General features: G+C 41.9%; 1 protein-coding gene across 3 annotated transcripts in view; it reads right to left on the bottom strand.

The window, feature by feature from the left end:
• The window catches only part of KCNIP1 (potassium voltage-gated channel interacting protein 1), an 833815-nt gene that overhangs the window by 460310 nt on the left and 347149 nt on the right, over positions 1–26356 (bottom strand). The window lies entirely within an intron of this gene.

Raw genomic sequence — 26356 nt, 5'->3', positions numbered from 1 at the left:
TCCACCATATGCTGGTAGTTATTATATGTCCGGGCACAGATTCCTTTAAACAAGACATCTCCAAACACGTTCAGGAATCCCTGTAAGACAGACAGAAATCCTACATCATTTGAAAGGTGATTTTGAATTATGGTCAGGAGAATGTAATGTTATTTGTGCTTACATAAAGACTCATTTAAATGATAAGTGAACATATTTCCACTCAGTTCTTTAAGTGACCTTTTCAGTAAATAAATGTCAGCAAAGAAAAAAACCCTAGAAACATGTTTTTAATATGTGAGTTCTCTTGTATTGAGCTCTGTGTAGCTGAGTGGAATGTTGAGGACTCCTGGGTTCTGTTCTAGTTGTATGACTGATTTGTTTTGCAACCTCTCACAGGTCTTGAAAATATAAAACCAAAGTATAATTAAAATGATACGTCAGCCAAGCTACAAGAGCACAAGGAATATATACACAGTGGTAATCTAAGTATTAATATAACAGTGAATGTGCTGATACATTTTTAATTATAACTCAGTGTGATTTTAAGGAAGTCTAGTGGACTTGTTTCCTTGGTTTTGACCTCTTTAGCCTGAATTGTAGCTAAAGAGATGACTTTATGTTTAAGAAATTCCCAGTTATGCACTTGGTACCATATCAGCTTTGTTGTCAGTGTTAAATACAACCGCTCTCCTAAGGAAAGGGAACCCAAGCCTCCTTGAGATAAAGCAGTTATGAGAGGCATTCGTAGCAATTCATTGTTACATTCAGGTTTTTCCCCTTCCTAAATGTGATTTCAGAGTCTGGGAAAACTAGTCTGTAAACCTTTAATTGCTTTTAAACTAAGCACAATTACTGGTAGGACGCAGATGAATTTTTAGGGATGTAACAAAGCAATTAGTTCATTAAGTAGGATTTCAAAGCACTTGTAACTGCCTCTTTCTGAAATGCCAGCTATGACTCCAATTCCCCTCCCCTCGCTGATTCGCGAGTGGGTGCAGGAAAGACAACATTATTTGGACCTGCTAAGCTTTTGCACAATGTAGATTATTCAGTAGTCTCATGAATAGGATGATTTGCAATCAGCAAAAAATAAACAGAAAGCTGCTGTAGCTATTGTATGCCTAGAAGGGCAAATCTGAGCCTTGGCTCTATTGCTAGCCAGTGTCTCCCTGCAGTGGGACTGGTGTTATTCCACTGCACAGGAAAGAGGCACAGGCTTTGGAGGACTAGGCAAGGGGTGTCAACTCTCTGCATGGATGGGGATAGCTCTCTGGTAATTCCCAACTCCTATATGCAGGGAGAAGTTAGGGGAGAAAGGGGTGGGCTACGGGGGGGCTGAAAGATCTGCTGCTATGCCAGTCCTCCTGGACTCATGAGTTAGGGCTGTCATAGGGTCTGTAGCCTTAAGGTTACAGTAGCAGTCTCACATTGACCCGTGGCTTGCAGGGGAGGCTTTTTTCCCTTGTATTTCCCCAGTGCCCAGCCATGTTTCCCCTGTGATCAGTTTTGCAAGAGCAAATCAGAGCATTAATGTAGGGCTCCTTTGATATCCAAGTGTCTTCAATCAGTCTGTCTTTCAGGCAGCATCAACAAGCTACTAGCCACAACTCTTGCCATGGAAGATATGCCAAGGAGGTTTTTTTTTCTGGCCTTCCTAAGGCAATCTCAATTTTTAAAACTATGTGTCATGTTCATAAAAAGCGCTGGATACAGATCACAAGAACTTAGAACTCTTTAATCATGGAGGGCAAAATTGACCCATTCACAGGTGGCCAGGAGAAGGTGAGAGCACCCACAAGGGCATATTTCCCCATATCATCCCTCCAGCATTCCACATCCCTGCCTTGGAGGGATAATCTCTAGAATGTCCATCTCCATGGTCCATTCAAACCTTAGCTTCTCTGTTGAAACTGCCAATGAGGGTGCCAGGCAGCACTAGCTATGAGGGTGTATCTGATGGAGATAGCTGCCCAGCAGGAATTGGACTGCAATGAGCAGACTCTTTTTTTTATGAGAGAGAGCACATGGCAGCCTTCTGTCACTGAAACAATGCTCAGGAGATGAAGTGCTTCACATACCACTATCAGCTCCCTAAGCAATGTAGACCCTGGGCACTCAATATTTGTGGGAAGAGAACTGTGGTAAAAACCTGATGTTTCAGCTGAAATATCTAAGCATTTGTGAAGCCATTCTGACAGCAAAAAGAAGCATGTCTCTCTGGAAATCTCTACCAACTCTAGCAAACACTTTTCAATTGACATTTAAATGTCAGGTTACTATGTTAAATGTCACAGGTGCTTCATTGCTCAGCCCAGGAGAAACATGACCACAAGCTCCTTAATAACTGGACATGTTAATTACTGATGGGCTTTGTTATCTGGAAAAAACAACTGCAGATGACACATTTTGACAAGGCTTCTCTGATGCCTGGCCAATACAATGGCGGGGATGCAAACTCACTCCCTACCCCAAATGTGGCCACCTAAATAATCGTCCATTTAAAAAAAAAAAAGATTTCTATTCTCCAAGTTATCTTGGACCACCGGGGTATGTCTACTCTGATTCAGGTTTGAGCCTGAACCCCCTTCCATGTACACACGAATCAGTCTGACTCGGGTCAGCAAGCACTCAGGACCCAGGTCCTAGGATCCTGTTAGGAAGGTGGGTCCAAGCCCTGTCATTCTGCAATGTGGATATATGTCAGGTGGCAGACCTGAGTCAGAGGGTCTTTGTAGTGCAGTATGGACCTGTTCATATTGCTGTGAGACCCAGGTCTAGCAACTGTACACCCAGGGTTAAAATGCAATGTGGACACTCAGCATGGGCGTGCAAACTCTTGAGTCCACAAACCTGGGTCCCCCAGACCTGGGCTTAGTATGCAGTATAGACAAACCGTTTGTGCCCCACCCACAATAAGCCTGATCCAAAGCTCACTGAAGTCAATGGAAAGACTCCCATTGACGCGGCTTGCTGGAGTTTCCGCAGCACAAGAAAAGGCTGGAGAAGATTGTGTGAAAGGAAAAATGGCTGTTTAGGATGTTCTCATGGTGCCCCAAAGCCATCTGCATCCCATCCACTCTCATGGCTCAGGAAGAGGGGAGAAGCTGCAGAAGAACTGTAAGTGGCATTTGCCCCCTGCTACACAAGGCAAGTTCTGTATCAAACAATAACATGGCTTGGCGGCACATTAATTTCACTTGCCAGTGTGACCCCCTTCCCTCTGTCAGAGGGGTCCCAAAGAGCAAAAGCAGGGCAGTAAGCTGGTGGGAGAATGGCAACCCGGCAATGCTGCTCCAGATAGGGTGAGGGGATCTCAGTGGGATATGCAGAGGCATTAACATCTACACCACTGAACAGGAGTCTATAGGATTGTGGTTAGAATTTTCCATATTATATATATATTGTTGGTCTCCACTTCTTACTGGAGCCCAGTCATCTGCCTGTAATTTATCCCTGCAGTACAAATGAAGTCCAGGTGATCAACCAACTGAACATTTAAATCTTCTGGAGTTTTGGTGTAATCACCTCCAGGTATTGTCATGAGGGAGGGTGGTGTATGTTATCTTCATCTAACAAATAATTTGTTTTACTTATTTTAAGTTTTGGTGAGTTGCACCAAGACAGTATGAACTCACCTAAGTGAATCTAAGTTAGATTTGGTCTTCAGAATCCCCTTTTCCATTTACTGTTAATTAAACAGAAGTAGTAAAGGGCTTGATCTTGCTGATTCCAGATATGGAAGTTGTCGGGGCCGCCCAGAGCAGGGGGCAAGAGGGGCAATTTGCCCCAGACCCCGGGCCCCGCAGGAGCCCCCACAAGAGTTTTTCAGGGCCCCGGGAGCGGGGTCCTTCACTCGCTCCGGGGGCCCCGGAAAACTCTCACGGGGCCTGGGCCCCTGGAGCTTCTTCCGCTCCAGGTTGTCATCAGCATTTCAGCAGCAGGGGGTCCTTCCACCCAGGGACCCACCGCCAAAGTGCCGGGTCTTTGGCGGCAATTCGGGGGGCCCCCGCCGCCGAAGACTCCAGGCCCCCTGAATTCTCTGGGCGGCCCTAGAAGTTTTAGTAATAAATGATAAACATAAACCACACAATTTTAAACAGAACTCAGCCTTGACCACTGCAGTCAATGGAAGACATTTCATTGACTTAAGTGGGGAGCGAGTTGGACCAACACTGTGCACTTTTGAAAATCCCACGATCTGTAGCTGAACACATGTCCTGAGTTGAATAAATATGAGGATGCCCAGAATGGTACATGTTTTGCTAGTTCATTTATATCCTGTATTTAACTAGGATGATTGCAAACACCTGCTCTGAATTAAACACACAGTGGGTAGTAATCACCACTTTAAACCAAACTAACTGCGATCTGACAAATACTTAAATAGAACAAGCCAGACACTGGGAAGTCCTAAGATAAGCCTTCAAAGCTGCCAAAACATGTTTAATGAAACTAAAAGATTATAAAATAGGAAATGTGCCAAAGCTGCCAATCAAAGATTCTAATCAATGTTTGACTGGAAAGACGAACAATCCTAAATCCGCCCCACAGAGTATGTGAGAGCTAATGGGTAGGTGGCTCACAGGAACAATCACACACACTGTAGTAATACTTAGTACTGAACAATCACCATATCAAGTAGTCAAAAATGGTGAACAGAGCTGTGCCAAACTGCTGACTTCCACTTCTCAGTGGTTTTATAGTTGTAACAGGCAGCTCTCAAATTGAAGCAGTAGTCCTGGTACTCTTCCAAGCTTCCCAAGAATCCAAGCTCTGCCCTCGACACATGTCTTGCAGCAGAATATGCTGATGTTCAACATGTAACCACTTGGGTTCTCTGGGATTCCCTTCAATGGAGTTTGAATACATCCTTGCGCAGAGTTGGATTAAGGCATAGGCATGTCGCACAGCACCTTGGATCCCAGAGTCATGATGACATCAGAATAATTATATTGTAAATCTCAATGCAATGTACAAAGGAGGCTCAGTCTAATTATCCCCATTTTAAAGATGGGGAATCTGAGGCACAGGAAGGGGAAATGACTTGCTCAAGTTCATCCATTGAAGCAGTGGAGGAGGAAACAGTAAAACCCAGGAATCCTGAATCCTAATCCAGCGTCCTCTCCACTAGGTCACACTTCCTGCCTAGGTCTTCAACTGAAAAAAAATATTTTTTGCCCCCCTTACAGCTGTGAAAAACACCTTGCAAATGTGAACCATATATATTTGGTGCAGTAAAACTTGCCTGAGTCTTCAGGGAGCCTGACACAATAGCTCTGAGAGGTGCAAACTTCCGCATTCATCTTGACGGGAGTGTTAACTCAGTTATCCAAGAACAGCAATTTAAAACATCAATATGATTTATTATTTGACAGATGATCAAAGCTGATCACAGCATGTAAAAAGGAGAGAGACTATCATATTGTGAAGATTTATGTTATTTGTAACTGAGAAATCAGTTACATGCATATAGGTTTGAAACAACTAACAAAAACAGGATTCGAGCAGACATCATGATTAACGGACAAGTTGTAGAACATTTGGGAAATCATCAGCATAGAAATCCTAGTAGCCTAAGGGAAAGATCCTCAACTGATGTACATTGTCATAGCTCCATGAGAATCCAGTGACACCATCAGAACTCTGACAATTGATACCAGCAAAGGATCTGCCCCCTGCTCTCCTAATCCAATAACAACCATGAAACACCCACTGAATGGGAATTGAAATGCACTTAACTTCACTTGAAAGAATATTTAATAGCAAATGGAAACAGATTACAAATATAAACCCCAATCAGCTATTTAGTTAAGAGCAGTAGTTACATTACATAGCATAAAAACACATTAGAAAGCTTTTGGTTTCATTTTAACTTTAATTTTAAAGTATTTGAGTTTTCAGTTTGCAGATTTTGCTTTGAGGCAAATGTTAGCATTAAGGTCTGATTGGTTGACACAGCCAATTATTAAAAGACAGTTTAGTGAGCTTCTTGTTATATCAGCTATTGGGTGCACAGGGCAGCTTTTTGACTGGAAGCCAGTGTAATTTTAGGTCAGTTTAATAGTGCACTCAAACCATTTCTCTCCTTCCCACGTAAACTGGCATTCTACACCATCTGACTTCTCTGTAAGGAAGTTTGCTCAGAGAACAGGTTATACCAACTGCAAACACTGGATCAGATGCTCCCCTCTGCTTTGTCTGAATGGAGACAAATATACCACCAGGAAGATAGATGCAAAGAAATAGAGAGTAGCAGCTATGCAGCATTCCTATCCTTGCCTCTAAGCCTATGGAAACATCTTGGGATAAAGAACAAGAGTACTTGTGGCACTTTAGAGATCAACAAATTTATCTGAGCATAAGCTTTCATGGACAGCCCCAAGGATGAAGTGGGGCTGTAGCCCACGAAAGCTTATACTCAAATAAATTTGTTAGTCTCTAAGGTGCCCCAAGTACTCCTGTTCTTTTGCGGATACAGACTAACACAGCTGCTACTTTGAAACCTGTCATCTTGGGATACCTTCAGTGTGAGAATGGAACTTTTGAGCAGCTATTGTGGTGATGGCCATTCTTTTGCAAACAGGCTGGCAGCCAGCAGTGAATATTTGAGCCTGTAATGACATGACTAGCAAACAGCTGAAACAAGAGGGCAGACAACAAACTAATGAAGAAATCTCTCTCTTAAATTAAATGTTCTGTTTGGGAGTTTTTCAGCTTCTATTTGATATTAGGGCTAATAGGGCTTATATACATGCTATTAAAAAATGATTATCTCTAGCTGTTACCATGCTGCAGTATCTCAGATTTCCCCACATTCGCAAAGAAGAGAGACAAATCTGTGTAAATATAGAGTAGTTCTACTAAATTTACATTGGTGTAACTCAGATCAGAATCTGGACCCTTTCTCTGTTGTGACAGACAAGGGAGATAAGGTGGGCGAGGTAATGTCTTTTATTCGACCAACTTCTGTTGCTGAGAGAGAAACGGTTGTGATTGACAAAGGTTGACTTTTAACTACTTCCGTTGTAAATGATCCGTTACACCCTGTTACCCTGATAACTGTTTAATGAGCTTGAGAAATAAGAAATGGATTTAAAAGGCCCCTGGATCCCAAGTCTGGAAGCTGCACTCCAAAATGTGGATGGAGAAATATTCCCTTCATTGAAAACGCCTTTCCCTTACAGCATTCGTATAATTATAGCTAAGCATTTTGAACATCTCATGCATCTCACATAAAATGAGACATCCATGTGGCTTAATGAAAAAGGAAATGTACCAAATCGTTAGTTAACAGACAGCTGCTTTGTAAATGCTCCCCCACACTGTCTGTTTTCTCCTTGCCCTTATATCATCTCCTTTAGTCTAATACCCATAAAATGCTGACACTGATGTTTCAAAGCTTCTCTAAATTCCTTTGTCCATGTTCAATCCATGGCTGCATGTGAAAGGTTAGTGACAGCATCAATCAGTGTCTACTGCTGATAATCAACTGTGAGTACTCCGAAAACACACACACAGAGTTCTAGTAATACAGATGCCTGTTTAACACCATGATCATTATTAAGAAAGAACCTAACTTAGTACAGAGCCTGGAGCCAATGAAAATTTGTCACTAAAGGGCCATAAACTACTGCTCACTTTGCTCTTTAGAATTCTTATTGATTTCAATTGGAAGAGAAAGTGATTAGAATAAGCAGAACTCAGTAAGCGTCTCAATCATCAGTGGCTTATAGGACCACACTGTACTGAGAGAGTCATTTGATATAATGAATTATTTTGAAGATTTGTAATGTATAAAGCACTCTCCATGAGTCCCTTGACAGCACTGGACAGTTGGCAAGGTGTGTTAGGAATGTCTGTTTTTTTGTTTCCCAGTGAAACATCAGATATGGGGCATCAGCAAAGGAAGGATGCCAGTCTAAAAGAACCAAATGAATTGATCTTGCATGGCAAATTCTCTGTTCCTATTCATTTGCAATTGCAGCCTTTCGAGCAGCACAAACTATGACAGGCAATGGATGCTGAATATGCAAGATGCCAACCTGTCTGAATGGCCCACCACAGAACTCCCCAAACAAGAAACAGCTTTGTGGTGGGAAGATGTAAAACTTTTCGGTAGGAGACGCTCATGTAAATGAGCTTGTTCCATGCCAGCTCTGCTCTCATCCAAATCTCAATCTCTCCCCTTCTCTGCCCCCATCCTACCTGCTACCATCATCCTGGGCCATGAAGCCAACAACTATTAATCCTGCTTTAGAGGTACAGACAACTGCCCTGATCAGCTTCAGGTGGGGATATAGCTGGATCCATTTTATGGAGGCTACTTTTGGCTGTACTGGGCTGAATCTCTCCCTCTCTTTTGTAAGAATCTCTTCTTTCATTTCAATAAAGGTCTTGAGTCATTTCTGGTCAGTAACCAACTATGCATTATAACGCCAGTTGGTATGTTCAACCCAGGCTCTTGCTAGCTTCTGTTCACAGCATCAGCATGAAGGTTTACATTGTCTCCAGCTGATCCTGCTTAATGCAACATAACATGAGACAATACAAATTAAAAACCCACACACTGTTTCCTAATAAGCATATGAGAAGCAGGTATTTCCAAAATAGCTGCAAATAGTGAGTGACACTGATTATCTGCCTCGCATATTTCATGCAGAGAAGCACATCTATAGTTATCTGGATAATATCTATACTAATTTGCTAACTAATTTACAGCAGAAGAAAACTTTTTTTTTGTAAGTTTGATTTTTTTCTCCTAACAAAAAGGGTGATTTTTTTTGTTAAGTTGCTATCATGAGATATTCAATTCAAGCCCCTCAGCTCCATGTTATAATTACCTGACAAAATCTGCTACAAATCAGATTCTGCTGTCAACATGAAGCTGGCTAATCCTTTGGGAACTTCTTTTTAATTAAACACCTAATGTAGTATGATAAACATAGCAAATATGCAATGCTCCCGGACTAAGAAATTAGCTTGATGGCTGAAGTGCCCCTAATCAATTCAAGTGTTACATTTACTATGACAGCAAGTTTCCAGGTTCTGATATCCCAGGCCAGGGTTGCTGGAGCTATTCTGTTAGGGAACGACCGAGTGCAGCAGGATATATAATAGTGACAAATCTCAAAAAATTGAGATTGGATGACTACACAAAGCTTTGTTGGAACTAGGTTCTGTTCCGACCACTGCTACTCACCAGATGGGTGATTTTAGGGAAGTCATTTCACCTTTTTGACTTTGTTTCTTCTCTCACTCTGTACAGTCTATTTTAAAGTGTAAGCTCTTGAGTAATCACTATGGCCCAGATTCTCAAAGGTATTTAGGTGCCTAACTTCCAACACCTTTGATGACCTGGGCCCAGGTCTCTGTGTGTCTATATAGCACCTAGCACAAAGGGGCTGGTACTTGGATAGGTTCTTTAGACACTAGCATAAAACAATTTTTTAATAATTGAACCTCTGAATCTGTGAAGCATCCACAACCTTCTTCCCTTCAGTGCGGACCCTGAACTCCATCCCTTTCCCCACTGTTACCAGCATTCCCTCCCTCCCACCCAACTTGGGGGGCAAGCCGGAGAGGGGGGTGCCGGTCATCATGGGCAGCAGTCAGGGAGCCTTCGGCAGTGTTTCTGCCAGTCCCATGGCTTTGGCGGCAATTCAGCGGCGGATACGCCAAAGGCGCGGGACCGGCAGATCACCCATAGAACTGCCACCGAATCTGTTATCGGCAGACCTCCTGCAGAAATGCCACCAAAGGCCACCTGACTGCCATGCTTCAGGCAGCAAAAAACATAGAGCCGCCTCTGCACTCAACCCTCAATACCATCACTGCCTTTTTGTGGAACGTGCTCCATCTCCCAATTCTTCTTAAGACCACCTGCTACTGAAGATTCAGCTGTGTATTTTCACACTTAGGTATTGCTCCAAAAACTTACAAATATTTATGCTGCAGGCATTTTATGAGTGAGGTTTTTGGAAAACATCTTCCTTGCATTTCTGTGAACTCTAGAAGCAGGTGAAAAATGGCCACTAATACTTGGACAGATCAGAAGATTTTTTTTTTTTTTAATGCTTCAGTGTACCTGAAAAATGGTGCAACTGAAAGTCACCTGTGTGAGAACAAAGTGTTTCTAAATGATGTTTTGGGAGAATCCCCATCCTAAAATCCTGTATTCTTCTGAACCGCTTGGCCTATTTACTACCAGATATGATTTATTGCAATAAGGATTAAAAAACAACATCAACAACCTACTACATGTTCCCTGGGTTTTGAAGAAGATACATTCCTAAAGATTTTAACCCCTCTCTTGAATGAAGACATGGCACAATCTGGTTGTGCTAGTCTGCATGTCTTGAAAAGAATCACTAATCATTGCTGTGAATTTTTATTAATGTTAGCTCTAAGGGCCAAAGATAGTTCATTCATGAGTAATACTTGTCCTATGATTGAAAAACATGGACCCAGGCATGAAGAGGCAATAAAATATCTTCTACATCGGGGGTCAGCAACCTTTCAGAAGTGGTGTGTCGAGTCTTCATTTATTCACTCAAATTTAAGGTTTTGCATGCCAGTAATACATTTTAAAGTTTTTAGAAGGTCTCTCTCTCTCTCTATGTCTATAATATATAACTAAACAATTGTTGTATGTAAAGTGAATACGGTTTTTAAATGTTTAAGAAACTTCATTTAAAATTAAATTAAAACACAGAGCCCCTCGGACCGGTGGCCAGGACCTAGGCAGTGTGAGTGCCACTGAAAATCAGCTTGTGTGCCGCCTTTGGCACACGTGCCATAGGTTGCCTACCCCTATTCTACACGCATATGAGCCATGTTTTCATTACACTTTACAGCTCTTTAAGCAGTTGAGGTTCTCATGCCCCTGAAGAGGTGATAAAAAGTGAAAAAATGAAGATGAGGAACTCTCTTTTAGTCCTGAACCTGCAAAACAACTCACAAGGACAAAAGTTTCTGAAGACAATGGGACTCCACACTGCATGGATTTGCCCACATAGATTAACAAGATTGGGGCCTTTGCTTCAGCGATCCATTCTGGGTGGAAAGTTTAATAACAGTGTTCATTATGCTAGTGTGACATCAGTGAGAGTAAAGAGTTGCAGAAAAAAAAAAGTTGTCAAAGAAATTCAAACGTTTCCCCTCAGTCCATAGGTTAGGGCCTACAGATCCAATTCAACTCTCAGATGCAGCCATGTAGTTGCCATTGAAGCCAATAGGAGTTGTGCTTGTATAGCTCAGTGTGGAATGAAACATTAGCTGAAACAATTTTATAAAGAGGTTCAGGTAAGATGGGGCCAAAGGTTTCTGAAATGGTTTGATTATGCTTGCCCTAGCCACACCAGGCACGACAAGCCTGTGTAACCAGTATATTCTTTAAAAATAACCTGTTCACCTAACACACATTTTCGCAGCCCAGTATGGGTGACACAAGGTAAAACCACTCCCTTAAAAAAAAGCTTCAGGGTAAAATATTAACTACCCTTCATGTGGATTTTCCCTTACCTTAAGTGAGAGGAGACAAACTGACTTGCAATCACAAGAGATGTAACTGTCTGATTTATCAGCATTCAGTAATGACCATGTTATCTCCTCAGATAGAGCCCGTGTCACAGATGCTAACTGTCAGTGGGCCTTGCAGAGAGGGACTGTGCCTCATGAATGGTTCAGATTCAGGCAAAAAAAAAAAATCAGTGAACATGGATGTGAGTCCCATCCCTGCCATTCTTGCAGGGCTATGGAGAGTTCCCATGGGCTTTGGAGCTCCGTAGAAGCTGCTACTGCCAAGGTTATTTGGTACCTATTTATGTTGGTTGCATTTCACCACTTGGAACTCAGCAACTCACATTATCTGGTTCAGAACATATCATCACCACCACCATAGTCAATGTTCTTATTCAGAACAGTAATACTTTTGGTGAGTAGTAATCACTGCAATAAGTGAATTGCACTAGTGAACATGAACGGCATTTGATAAACAGGGAAGCATGTCACAGGTAACATTATGTTGTACTTATTAGGGTGCAGGAAGAAGGGAGAAATAAAGGAGCCATTAGATGAAAGAAATTAAAGGTGACTGTAAGAGGAATAGTATGGGCCAGTGTCCCTCCTCACCCCACCCCATTTGCTTCTTCATTATGAATACAGTAGTCCTGATATTTAAGAAACATCAGCAGTAACAAGTCCTGTTTTCCTGGAGAAGTTTCTTAAAGGATCCAGTGCTAAGGACCAGAATCTTTCTTGTCCTTTACTAGAAGGGGTTTGGGTGGTGAATCTTTAATAAACAAGCTTTCCTTTCCTTTCGTATTTCAGTGATGGAGTTAAATAAATTAACAAAAAGCAGAGGCCCCTATTCACACAGCTAGCACAAACCTTGAAGCTGGAAATCCTCCAGAGAGGAAGAGGCAGCCTAATGATTTTATGCCAGCCTCTCCCTTCCTCTTCCCAGAGGCTGGTATGGTGGGACTTCCTTGCACATTGATGATACTCAACTGCTGCAATGGCAGATGAGGTAAGTGAGAGAAGTCTGCTCCACCGTATGCTGGGGAATTGGGGAAGTGGACAGCAGGGCCAGGACTAGGAGTGCTCCAACTTAATTGCAAGAAGTCACTGCACCCCTTCCCCTGTGCATTCCATGGCTGCAACCAAGGATCTAAACAAGAGGGTTTTAAAAAATCCCTTTCCTTCCTCTCGCAACATGGTATCCATGTTGTCTTAAACCTACCAGCTTTCCATAGAGGCTTCCAGACCTGAAATTTTAATATAAAACATAAGTTACATACCTATAGAGGGACATGATTCTTTATTAAATGCCATAAGATGGGTAAAAGGACTGGAAAGGTTATCATATTCTAATGAATTGTACAGGACCTTCCCAGAAGGCTATGGATTGCTCTTTAGCCCATCTCTGGAAAGCAGGATCTCTGACACTTCTGGGAAGGGGAATGGTGTCCATACATTGGAGTTTCCACTCCATGCCATGAAGGTGGACAAAAGTAAATTAGACTCTCCAACATATAATGACAGTGGATGAGAAAGCATGGGAAGGGTAAAATATGAGTGGTTGTCCCTGATCCAGTCTAGTTAGTTTCTAGACTGTATGTGGTAGGTGGGTCACCTATCACTGTAGTAGATGGATTTAGGTTCTCTGAAACCCTTTCTTCCTTTGAAAACTGGCCCCTTCATGGAGAAACTACATCTCTGAATTTTGACCATTAGACAGAGATGTCCTAAGAATGGTGTCCTCTTTTATGTGGCATCTATTGAAAATTGTGTCAAGTTGTCTACTGGTCTCAGGGGCTGCCTTCAGCTTTTGCACATTTTTGCTCTTCATCACCTTCTTAATACTTGATTCTAACAGTTTTGCAGACCTTAGTAAACTAGTCTTTTATTTATTTATTTTTATTTTTGGTATTTCCTGGCTACATGTGCCATTAACAGGCTGCATCACAGCTGTTTTTAGTCATGGATTATTATTGTGACTGACATAGCTGGTCAATGTTTCATCATCCTAGGAAAGGCAAAAACAATCAGCCAAATTAATTCCCTGTGTAACTACTGAATCTCATGAATCTACAGCAGGGATAAAACTGGCCTAAATTGTTTACCTAAATCAGAGGGCTTTTGTTAGAAGTCCTTATATTTTTACCATTTTTTCTTGATTTCTTTCTTGAAGGGGAATCAATTTGATTGAAATAAACTAGATTATATTTTTATTGTTGGAGGTGGGTAGGTAAAATAAAGTGTTTATGCCTTGTCTATGCACAGTTTTTACACCAATTTAACTAACTTGGTAGAAAAACAGAGGTTATTAAATCAGTATTGTGTTGATACTGTAATACCAGCATAAGTGGTGTTTATATTGGTATAGCTCAGTGGTTCCCAAACTTGTTCCACTGCTTGTGTAGGGAAGGCCCCTGGTGGGCCGGGCTGGTTTATTTACTTGCCGCATCTGCAGGTTCATCAGATTGAGGTTCCCAGTGGCCACGGTTTGCTGCTCCAGGCCAATGGGAGCTGCTGGAAGTGGTGCAGGCCTAGGGACATACTGGCCGCCACTTCCAGCAGCTCCCGTTGGCCTGGAGCAGCGAACCACGGTCACTGGAAGCCACGATAGGCCGAACCTGCAGATAGGGCAGGTAAACAAACTGGCCCGGCGTGCCAGGGACTTTCCCTGCATAAGCAGCTGAACAAGTTAGGGAACCACTGGTATAGCTTGTTTCAATAAACAGCACAGATTTAATTAATCAGTTTTTCTACCTTCTTAGTTTAATTGGTACAAAAACTATGCTTTAATAAGCCAAGACCTTAGCGTGGATGGATGAGATCCTGGATGTTGGGAGGTGAACTGTTATTAACGAATTCAGAAATAAGTTTTCTTTCACAAAATGCTTTAAGAATGGTGGGATGGCACCAGAAAACATTTCATGATATGTACTGCATTTTTAACAACATACCAAAATAACTCTATGTGAGATCAAGTCCTGGATTCAAGTCTGCTGAATGGGCAGCAGAACCCAGAAAGAAAATATTTAAAGACACTGCATAAATAACCCAATTTTAGATCTGTCAAGCACAGACCAGTCATATTGTCTACAGCTATTGCCACACGTTAAGTGAGTGAAAGTCATTGGTCAACGTTAACTTTTTAAAAATTATAAAATTAGGCATGGGGGTGAATCCATCAAAAATCAAGGATCTAGAAAAGTCTTTTTTTACTGGTTGAGAGAGACAAAGTGGGTGAGGTATTGTATTTTATTGGACCAACTTCTGTTGGTGAAAAAGATAAGCTTTTGAGCTCCACAGAGCACTTCTTCGTGTGTGCTAGTAGTTGATATCTATAGAGCTAATTGAATGGGGGAAGTGCATGTGTGAATAAATTATTCAAAAATTAACAAAAAAAAGTTTCAGAATAAACTACTCACAGATGTAATTTAACCAGTTCTATCGATACTGATTCCTCTTTAAATGGTTCTGGGAAGCCAGTAAAATGAAGGGACAGATCATATTTTGACCAAATAATTCTTATTAAATTGACTACTGCCTTTTAGCTACCAGTCCAGTGAGGATTAGCAAAAAGCAACAGAGATCATGCTATTTCCACATTTGGCATAACACCAGAGCTACTGTCCTGGGATGTGGAAGAGTAATGGTTAATTTCCCCACACCTATAAGGAGTTACTGTGAATTCATGGCAATTTGTAACAACCTGATATTTGGTGAAGTTGACGATAAAACCACTGAGACAAATAAAAGGAACCTTTTCTTGTACTAGTATCCTTATCCACACACCTTCAGGGCTTTAGAGTTTGGCCCTAGGACTGAATGTAAAGGTATTTTTAAAATCTCAGTTAGAAGAAAACCAATGTTCATCCTTTATCTGGATCTCTCTGCATTTTATCCAGGAACGATAAGCAAAATGGAAAGCGGGTGTCTGTGATGATAGGATCAGTGAAATGTAGGCAACATGGTTATATATAATGTGCTAAGCCCAAGTCTGTTCTGGACTAACATCGTGTCTCTCTCATTTGTAGCTAAATAGCACGGACTCCTGTGCATTCACACAGGGATCAATTATTTATATCCATCAACATGGAAAGCTTCAGCAAAGAAGTGTTTGCTTAACAACAAAGTGTCAGCTTTTTTCTGCCTTCAGTCACTAATAGCTGAGCTCCTCTGCAGAACTACCTGTGCCCCCTCCATTTGTTCCTTCCTTTCCATCTGCAGCAAGGATTCCCCATTGCTAAATAAGCTACTTAATATACATACACATTTAAATAAAATATTCTGGGTCATGTTGTGGGGCCCTGAAATCTCGTTAAATCAAAGGGGGATTCTATAACTGAGGGCAAGATATGTCTGCCTTTGTGTAACACTGGTCTACAATTTTTGAGAAGTCGTCTGCTTCAGAGATAAAATGTGCTATTTATTATGTATTTTGACGTGCTGAATTCAAATATGACAATTAAAACAACTGATTGGCTACTATTTCTAAGATATTTAAGTTTTTACATTTTATGTCTATGTATATTGTGTAGATAGTAGAGTTTTAATCATAAATTGTAAACCTAGGTCTTTTCATGTGTTTATGGTTGCTTTACATGATAATATTTCACCTGTCCTGTTTATGTAACACTTTAAAAATCAGCAAAAGAGTTATATAAATAAAATTTATTATGGAACAAAAGGCAAAAAACTATTACGTACTTAGTTTAGTCCTATTCAGTGTCTACTCGGCACTTCTTGGCTTGTCTCTTATATTCATTAAATGGAGCATCTCTTGTCACTGTCCAGCAATAGTCTGCAAGCATTGATGGGCTCCATTTGCCCTGATAGCGTTTCTCCATTGTTGCAATATCCTGGTGAAATTGCTCCCCGTGCTTGTTGCTCACTGCTCCGCAGTTCGGTGGAAAAAAATCTAGATGAGAGTGCAAAAAATGTATCTTTAGTGACATGTTGCAACCAAGGCTTTTGTATGCCTTGAGGACGTTTTCCACCAACAACCTGTAGTTGTCTGCCTTGTTGTTTCTGAGAAAATTTATTGCCACTAACTGGTAGGCTTTCCATGCAGTCTTTTCCTTGCCACGCAGTGCATGGTCAAATGCATCACCTCGAAGAAGTTCACAAATCTGAGGACCAACAAAGACACCTTCCTTTATCTTAGCTTCACTTAACCTTGGAAATTTTCCACGGAGGTACTTGAAAACTGCTTGTGTTTTGTCAATGGCCTTGACAAAGTTCTTCATCAGATCCAGCTTGATCTGTAAGGGTGGTAACAAAATCTTCCTTGATTCAACAAGTGGTGGATGCTGAACACTTTTCCTCCCAGGCTCCAAAGACTATCGGAGTGGCCAATCTTTCCTGATGTAGTGGGAATCTCTTGCACGACTATCCCATTCGCAGAGAAAACAGCAGAACTTTGTGTATCCAGTCTATAGACCAAGCATGAGAGCAACAACCTTCAAATCACCACAAATCTGCCACTGATGTTGGTCATAGTTTATGCACCTCAAAAGTTGTTTCATGTTGTCATAGGTTTCCTTCATATGGACTGCATGACCAACTGGAATTGATGGCAAAACATTGCCATTATGCAGCAAAACAGCTTTAAGACTCGTCTTTGATGAATCAATGAACAGTCTCCACTCATCTGGATCATGAACGATGTTGAGGGCTGCCATCACACCATCAATGTTGTTGCAGGCTACAAGATCACCTTCCATGAAGAAGAATGGGACAAGATCCTTTTAACGGTCACGGAACATGGAAACCCTAACATCACTTGCCAGGAGATTCCACTGCTGTAGTCTGGAGCCCAACAGCTCTGCCTTACTCTTGGGTAGTTCCAAATCCCTGACAAGGTCATTCAGTTCACCTTGTGTTATGAGGTGTGGTTCAGAGGAGGAGGATGGGAGAAAATGTGGGTCCTGTGACATTGATGGTTCAGGATCAGAAGTTTTATCCTCTTCCTCTTCCTCATCTCACTCAAGTGAGAATGATTCTGGTGCATTAGGAACCGGCAGTCTTTCTCCGTGGGGTACTGGGCGTATAGCTGATGGAATGTTTGGATAATGCATAGTCCACTTTTTCTTCTTTGACACACCTTTCCCAACTGGAGGCACCATGCAGAAGTAACAATTGCTGGTATGATCTGTTGGCTCTCTCCAAATCATTGGCACTGCAAAAGGCATAGATTTCCTTTTCCTTTTCAACCACTGGCCAAGATTTGTTGCACAAGTGTTGCAGCATATGTGTGGGGCCCACCTCTTGTCCTGATCTCCAATTTTGCAGCCAAAATAAAGGTGATAGGCTTTCTTAACCATAGTGGTTATACTGCGCTTTTGTGATGCAAACGTCACTTCACCACAAACATAGCAGAAGTTATCTTCACTCTTCACACAAGTACGGGGCATCTCTGCTCACTTTGGCTAAACAGAAATGTGTCCCTTTGCAAAATCAAACACTGACAAATAAGAGAATAGGACACTGTATGATTTCTAGAGCTGATATAGGGCAATTTGTTCAGCAGAGTGATGTAAGCTTCATTATGATTGCATCATCCATGACTTCTAGGAATAACATGATGCAATTCATATCATGTATGATGCAATACCAGCTTCAGATTGCATCATTCATTGTTTTGCCTAAAAAGCAAGTACTGTCCAAACCCAGTCATAGATTTATTCATAGAGCCAGTCAAAGATGTATTTTAGTCATTTCTGGTTTAAATTGAGATCTCTTCCCTTTATAACTCATTTATCCTCCGCCATTCCCAAGTCAAGGGTCGTATATACTGACCCAATAGCATATCTTGAAAACTAGAGCCGAACAACAATTTTAAGCATCATTTTCGTTCTCAGTGACCCAGAATTAGTAAAGTTGGACTACATTTATTTCAGAAGCATTTTGGCTGTAGAGCAGTGTAATCAGTCCCTTTCTGGGAACGGTTACTGCAATGCTTTTACCAAGGCAGGTCAGGTATCATCTGGAATCCTCTGAAAAATTCTTCCATTTCAACCTGTCTTTAGTCCAGCTTTTGGTATAGAGTTTATGTCCCCAATGCAGCAAAGCCCTTAGGCATATACCTCAAATCTCACTGACTTCAATAAAACCCAAGCACATGCCTATGTGCTTTGCTGAAGCAGGGTCTATGCTCATGCCCTTTGGCTGATGATCTTTTAGAGCTGGATCAAGGTTCGATTCATGGTCGGTTTGGGCTCTGGGTGAATTCTTATGTGATCTGAGCTGTGATGCCCTAGTCTAAAGCTTCTGGAAATCCACTCTATCTTCAATAAATGCAACATATAGGAGGGCATATTTGGGAAGGAATGGACAATTATCCTTTAATCCAGTTTCTCTTTATTTCTTTGGAACACAAGCTGCAGGGAGAGGCCAGGAGCTTAAAGTATAGTTTATGCAGTGTAGGAATAAGGCCTTGAAGATGCACCTGCCCAGTCTTCTGGCAGTTTAATGAGCAAAGCTGGGCTGCACCAGTCAGACAGCCTGATGGAACGCCCCACCTGATTGGCTGAGGAAGTTAGCTGACTTACTCTTAAACCCAGCAGAAGCAGTTTGCCAGCTGCTCAAAGCACTGGCCTATGGCTGTGATAGCTCCTGTGTCCATGTGTTCTCAGTCCTGCCTCATTCCTGACTTCTGCTCTGATGCTTGGCTCTAGCATCTGACCTCTTACTACAGTTCTGACCCTCAGCTCTGACTTTTGACTTCTACTCTGACCTCAGCTCTGGCATCCCCTGTCTCCTGCTTTAATCACTCTCCCCCAGTCCCAGACATCCAGCCAGTCATTGTCAAGGCATAGTGAATAGCTAAGGGTTGGTAAGGAAAGTTAACAGAGTTTACCTAAACTGGAACCCACTTGGATCATTGTAAATTAGGAAGTTTGACTTGAAATTTAAATATTATTGGTTTTGTGATGTATTTAGTGAAGACTGTGAAGAGAGGAGTAGAGAGAAAACTTACAACTTCTCTGCATATCTGTATAAAGACACCCATTTTTTCCATAGACTAAGGCCAGAAGAGACCATTGTGATCATCTACACTGGCTTCCTGCATAGAACAGCCCAAGAATTTCACTCAGTAACTGCTAGCATCAAGCCCATATCTTGTGGTTGAGCTAGAGCATACTTTTTAGAAAGACATCTGTCATGGTATAATTTCCCACTCTGAACCTTAGCATTCAAAAGATGAGATACCAGCATGAATTCCTCTAAGCTCAATCACCAGCCTAGAACCCGTAGCGCTGCCACCAACCAGGAATTACAGTGCCTGGTACACTCTGATCCCCCCAAAACCTTGCCCGGGGACCCCCAAGACCCAGAGCCTCTGGATCTTAACACAAGGAAAGTAAATCCTTTCCCTCACCATTGCCTCTCCCAGACTTCCCCTCCCTGGGTTACCCTGGAAGATCACTGTGATTCAAACTCCTTGAATCTTTAACCAGAGAGGAAAATTTACCTCCCATCCTCCTTCTCTCTCCCTCCCAGACTCTCCCTGAGAGAGAAAGTAATCCTAACATAGAGAGAAATTAGCCTCTCTCTCCCCCTTCCCTCCTTTCTTCCCACCAATTCCCTGGTGAATCCAGACCCCGTCCCCTGGGGTCTCACACCAGAATGAAAAAACAATCAGGTTCTTAAACAAGAAACTTTTAATTAAAGAGAGAAAAACAGTAAAAATTATCTTTGTAAATTTAAAATGGAATAGGTACAGGGTCTTTCAGCTATAGACACTGGGAATACCCTCCCAGCCTAAGTATTCAAGTACAAATTAAAATCCTTTCAGCAAAATACAAATTTGAACTCCTTCCAGCCAAATACACATTTGCAAATAAAGAAAACAAACATAAGCTTAGCTCGCCTTATCTACCCAGTACTCACTATTTTAAACTTATAAGAGCCTGTATTGGAGAGAAACCTGGTTGCACGTCCGGTCCCTTTGAGCCCCCAGAGTGAACAACCACCAAACACTAACAGCACACACACAAACTTCCCTCCCTCAAGATTTGAAAGTATCCTGTCCCCTGACTGGTCTTCTGGTCAGGTGACAGCCAGGCTCACTGGACTTGTTAACCCTTTATAGGCAAAAGAGATATAAAGTACTTCTGTTCTATTAACCCTTAACTATCCGTTTATGACAACATCTGTTGGTAGATGAACAACCAAAACAATTATGCTAATTTAAACTGACCAGTCTACAGATTATTTACCAGCCTAGATTTTAGGGGAGCAGTTCTGTTGTAACACAGGCTTCACAGTGTGGGGCCAGGGGAAATAATCCTAATCTGAATATACCTGGGTGTAAGTGTGGGGAGGGGAACAGAATATGGGGTTACATTTTAGAGTGACTTGGCACACTCAGATTTGGGCCTCGGTTGAGCTGTTCTGCTTAAGCAGACCCTGCCCTTCTACAGTGTCCCATTGAACTAGTTGATTACAGTGGGCATGATTAGGCCTAGGATTATAAATCCCAAGAGGTTTGCTTATCCCAACACTCATAAGATTTTCTTGTCCTGGTAAACAAAACTTATTTTCTCCTACATAGTTCAAAATCTGTCAATTCATCCTGAAGCCATCACAGCACAGTCCTGAGAACCCATGTACTGCAGGGCTGAAAAGCCTAATTTTTCTGCTTCCCAGAGAAAGTTAAAAATATTGAGCACAATATGGATTCGAAGCACCACTCTTCAATCAAATGAAATATTAAAGCCAAAACTAATTCAGTGGCAGGCAGTAAGCATTGGGGGATCCTGCTTTATCTAATTTGCTGTCATTTGAAGTAATCGCTGCTATTAATATAATGGGGAAGAACATGTCAAAAGATTAAATTCATCACATCAGACTGACCAGTCAAAGAACACGCAGAGGCTAGAATTATTACTTTTTTTCTCTTTTCTGTGTGTGTGCTGAATATTGAAACCCCAACTGCAGCGCAGCAACCAGCATGAAAACTACCACCCAAATGGTAGCACTCAGTGCTCTAAATACACATCGTTGAGTACAGTATTTGTTTTCAGATATATACGATGTAAGAAAAAATGGGGAGCTTGAGGAATCCATGGTATTGGAGAGTCTTCTGAGTGATGATTACCCGTTAAACAAATCTAGGGTAGAAAATAGAGCTGCTCTGACCCACAATCATATTATAGCACCCTGGAAGAGAATAATGGAATTAATTCACATCTTGTGTTCCTATTTCTCTTATTGTTGCTCTTAATACAAGCCCCAAAGGAGAGGAACTGGTAGAAAAAGATCTTTAGAAAAATCTCAGTTCTCTCTAAGTCACATAGCAGTGAAACTAAGTCACAGAGCAGTGACACTGCTGCTTCACTAATGACATTTCCATTGGGTCATCTGAAATGCTAAAAGATCATTCAGGATTTAGGAGGGAGCCGGGGAAAAGAAGCTTAGGTCACTACTCTAAGTCGTCAGAGCACATACCCTGGGACTTAAGCAGCTCTAGATCTTCTCGACTGGAAGCACAGCCAGACAGGGCATGCATGACCTTGACTTATAAGGTATCATTCAGCTCTCCACTGCCAGGAATAACCTCACTGTTGACTTCTGCAGGATGAAGGACTGAATCAGCTCTGCTGGGGGATGAGCATTTGTTTTCAGGGAATGAACGTATTTCAAAGATGATACTTACACCATAACATCATTCCTCTATGCCAAATATTAAATAATTAAGGAGCTTATGCTTAATAACTTAGATATGAAAGAAGTTGTGTACTTTTTGAGCAACATCATAATTTCATTCTTGGTTGAGCTTTGCATTTTCATACAATGTTGAGCTCTTTTTCTCTCTCTCCAATCTAATCTATCCATCCACAATATGATCCTCTTGTTTAATTGGATTGTGGTCTTTTATATCACGATACAACAAATTCTGGCAAATGCCAAACTAAAGCATTTAATAAGAGTGTATTGATTAGGAGTGAAGTATGGGGAAAAGATTTTGATGATAAAGGAAGCATTTGCTTAAAGCTATCGTCTGAGCCTGCATGCATATACTATAATGAAATGCTTGAACATCTTAAGAATGCATTTCTTAGAGACCAATAAACCTGAGGATAGGGGAACGTTTCTGGATCATTTGCCAAGTAGAAATATCTTCTGCCAACTTGAGTGATTGTTATGCAATATTTACAACTGGGATCCTAGCATGGAATTCAATGCTAGCTAGAGGTCTAAGTGCAAAGGGCAGGAAGCCCAGTCTGGCATTATTCAGATATTCTTGGATCTAATCCAGATACAATAGCTCATCACTTATTCTCACAGAGACCATACCACTGTTTGTTAATTCTAATGCAATCAAACATATTTTCCCCCATGTGTCTAAATAAGGCTAGGAAAAATAAAAAGTGACAATTAATAGCCATCTCAGTGTCGAGGTTCATTGTTCATTTAATCCTTTTTTTTTGCTGCTATTTGCTATGGTCACTAATCTGTTGCCTGCCTGTGCTGCAGCATTGAATAACTAGCACAAGAGCCAAGCATTCCACCTTTGTGGCCAATGCTAGAAACCACCCACACTTGGCTCTAAAAAGGCAGAGCTGTTCTCTGGGGAGAGGAAGAAATGTGCTGTTGAACTGGGGATAGCTGGAGGCCAGAAGCAGGCATAATGCCTCCAGGAGCTTGCTCAGCGGCAGAAGTTAACCCTGCAATGCAAAGTGAATCTCTGTTGAAACTGTTGAGTTTCTGCTGGCTTTAGCTCAAAACAATAAGTCTTTAACTATGAACGTGTATGGTCTTTATCATGAAATCCACAAATCAACTGGGTCAAGTCCACAGGGTTTAGGTTAGTTTGAAAGATAACTTTAGAAAATCTTTCTGCAAGCCCAAGCTGCGTTGCCAGGGAAATTTATTCACTATAGCAGAGGTTCTCAAACTTCATTGCCCCTTTCTGCCAATAAAAATTACTACATGACCACAGGAGACAGGACCAAAGCCTGAGCCCGCCCAAGCCACACTGATCCGGGGTGAGGAGGGGGGGGGTGGGGGGAGGGAAATTTGAAGCCCAAGGGCTTCAGCCCCAGGCAGGGGGCCTGTAACCTGAATCCCAACATGCAGGGCTGAAACCCTCAGACTTCAGCCTTGGGTGGTGGGGTTCAGGCTTTGGCTCTGGGCCCCAGCAAGTCTAAGCCAGCCCTGGCGACCTCTTTAAAATGAGTCGAGACCCATTCTGGGGTCCCAACCCACAGTTTGAGAACTGCTGCACTATAGTGAACTTCATTATAACATTTACTACCCAAGGGAGTCCAAGATTCTACTTTTCTTCTCTATTCTAAGCATAGAGAAATCCGGTGTTGACTCATACCACTGTGTGTGGCAGCGGTGGGCAAATAAATGGTGACTACTCTAGTTCACAACTTTACGTTTTTTTAAATGTTCCTTTTCCTGTGCTGCCTTAACATTTTACCGCACTTTAAAGTTCTTCCCTGAGCCTGTAAGTGGCTCAGGGCTCACCACACAAGCACTTTTGAACATTAGTTTAAATTCCTCTCCAAAAGCCTGAGCCCGCCACCCTGACCTACATTGAATGGTACCTTATTTCTCAGGAGGTCCCATGTATTCCCATCGGAGCGCTGGCTCAGGATGGTACTGTTAAATGTGGCCAAGTGAGTTACCCAGTGAGATTCCCTGAGTTTTCCAGACCGTGGCTTACGAACCTGGTTGATTTTTAATAGCTCATTCTCTCCAAGATATGAAACAAAAAGATCTTTAGCATTTCATAGAGGAAACTTAAAATGGTAGAAGGCACAATTATGCAAATTGCCAACCATTTCTTTGAAAACCTTTTGATACCATTTTCTTAATATATCTTGCAGCTTTTATAGGGCTTGGGTGATTAAAGGCAGTGTGTGAAAGTTTTGTAAATGGTTTCTGTCCTTTCTTTAGAACCCTGGACTTTGTGAGAACTGGTGCAAATCAACATCATCAATGTAGGACACATCTTAAAAGCCAGATTCTAAAATTCCTAGGATCAAATCTTACCCTCCCTTTGTGGCCATGGAAGGCCTTAACTGCAGCTAAACTGATAAAGGGATAAAGGATAGGTCCCCTGTGTGATGAAGGGGGCTTCTGACATGCCCTTGAGCAGCATGAGTTGGGCATAGAGCAGGCAAATCAAAGTTTTCTACCAAGTTTATACCCACTGAGATTGTGGCACTTCTCACAAGTGAGGGAACTAGCTCCAGAGATCCAGATATGCAGCCTCATCACCTAATGAAGTTAATGGGAGTTATGTATACACACAGCTAAGGTTGGGCTAAAATCTAATGGGACAAATGCATATCTTACAAAATCATGAGGATGACTGGGTAATCATGTAGCATCAATCATCACTACTATGCAACACCATGACATTGCCTGAGTCCCATGTGGGATTGAAGTGATTCCATTGCCATAAAAACAACTCTAAAAACACCAGCAAGTCTAAGCTGAAGGCAGAACTTGGCTTTAATGTTCATGGTGGGGGTGTTCCCCTGTGGCTATATCCCAAACCTACTTCTCTGGTCTCACCATGCCCATTTTGTAAGTCTCAATTTTCAGAGGTGCTGCTCCTATTGAGAACATGGCTATAATGGATACCATAGCCGCATCACCAATGGACACTCCCAACCACTGCCAGAACACTGTCCCACTCACTAAGATGGGGTAGAAAAGCAACACGTGTGCATGGTATGGATTTCTGGGGAGTATCACCAAGTAAATGATGGAATCGTATACAAGTTTCTCTTGTCAAAGGTCCTGCACCATTAGGATTTTAAGATCTGACCAATGAAGCCCCACTCACTGTGCATGTCTGCAGAAACTAGGAAGGAGTCATAGAACTGCTAATGATGCCAATTACCTGAAACAGGGTAGAGCAAGGCTGAACCCCTGGCTCTAACCCCTTTTCCATTGGCCCATGGCCAGTGCTGAGGGAGAAACATGCTCTCTCTAATAGGGAGAAACAATGCTTGCTCCTGTATGTGCTCTCTCCATGTCCCTAGAAGCACTGTGCCTATCTGTGTTCTCTGCAGGAAGGGAAGCTATGGAATTATTGCCAAGGCATAGCCTTCTTCACTCCCCACTAGCACAGCAGTGATGGATAAATGCACAGTCTGGCCACTGCAAAGCTTCTCCAAGCACATCACCTTTCTACTAGCAACATGCAAATTATTAAACCCTCCCTTCGTCTCGTCTCGTCTCTTTTGTAATAGAATTACCATTGATTTAATTGAGTTCATTGTCTTCTGTTCAATTCAATGAAGGCTCATGAGACACTGATTTTAAATAGGAGTAAGTACCTATTGACTTTGTGTATATGAGAGAGAGATTGCCCTCTTGTGACTGAACCACAGAGAGTATAATGGACCTATTACAGGTCTCATAGCTCTGAGTGGCAGCTGAAGCAGCAAAATCCTAATCCCAGCTCTTCAGTTTGTGTATGATTTATGGAATGGTTGCATCTGCTGGCCGTGCCACCCAAATGCTGCAGCTGAACTCCTGTGAACCGCTGATCTTAGGAACTAGTTTTATCTACAGATATTTCAATATGCAAATTTTAATCTCAATTTCCTCTATTCTCTGCAATCATTGCACCTATGACTGCTGAGACAGCTGAGTGGAGGTGCTGGGGTTTGCAGGACCCATTTTCAACCCACCAGATTTAGAGATTGGCAAGTCTCAGATAACTCAAATCTCTTATACAGTATTGAGCCAGGAACCCAAAGTCAGCTTCCAGTGTCCACTAGTCAAATTTTCCCACAGACACCTGCCCCCTCATACTGCCCCTTGGGAATGGCAAGAGTTCCCTGTACAAATTCAGAGCCATTACATGTTAAACTCCTGCAAGGTACCTCTG

This window comes from Gopherus evgoodei, chromosome 8 (genome assembly GCF_007399415.2).
Source record: "Gopherus evgoodei ecotype Sinaloan lineage chromosome 8, rGopEvg1_v1.p, whole genome shotgun sequence".
NCBI lineage: Eukaryota > Metazoa > Chordata > Testudines > Testudinidae > Gopherus > Gopherus evgoodei.
The sequence above is the reverse complement of the archived record's forward strand: the minus strand, read 5'-3'. Positions and strand labels throughout refer to the sequence as shown.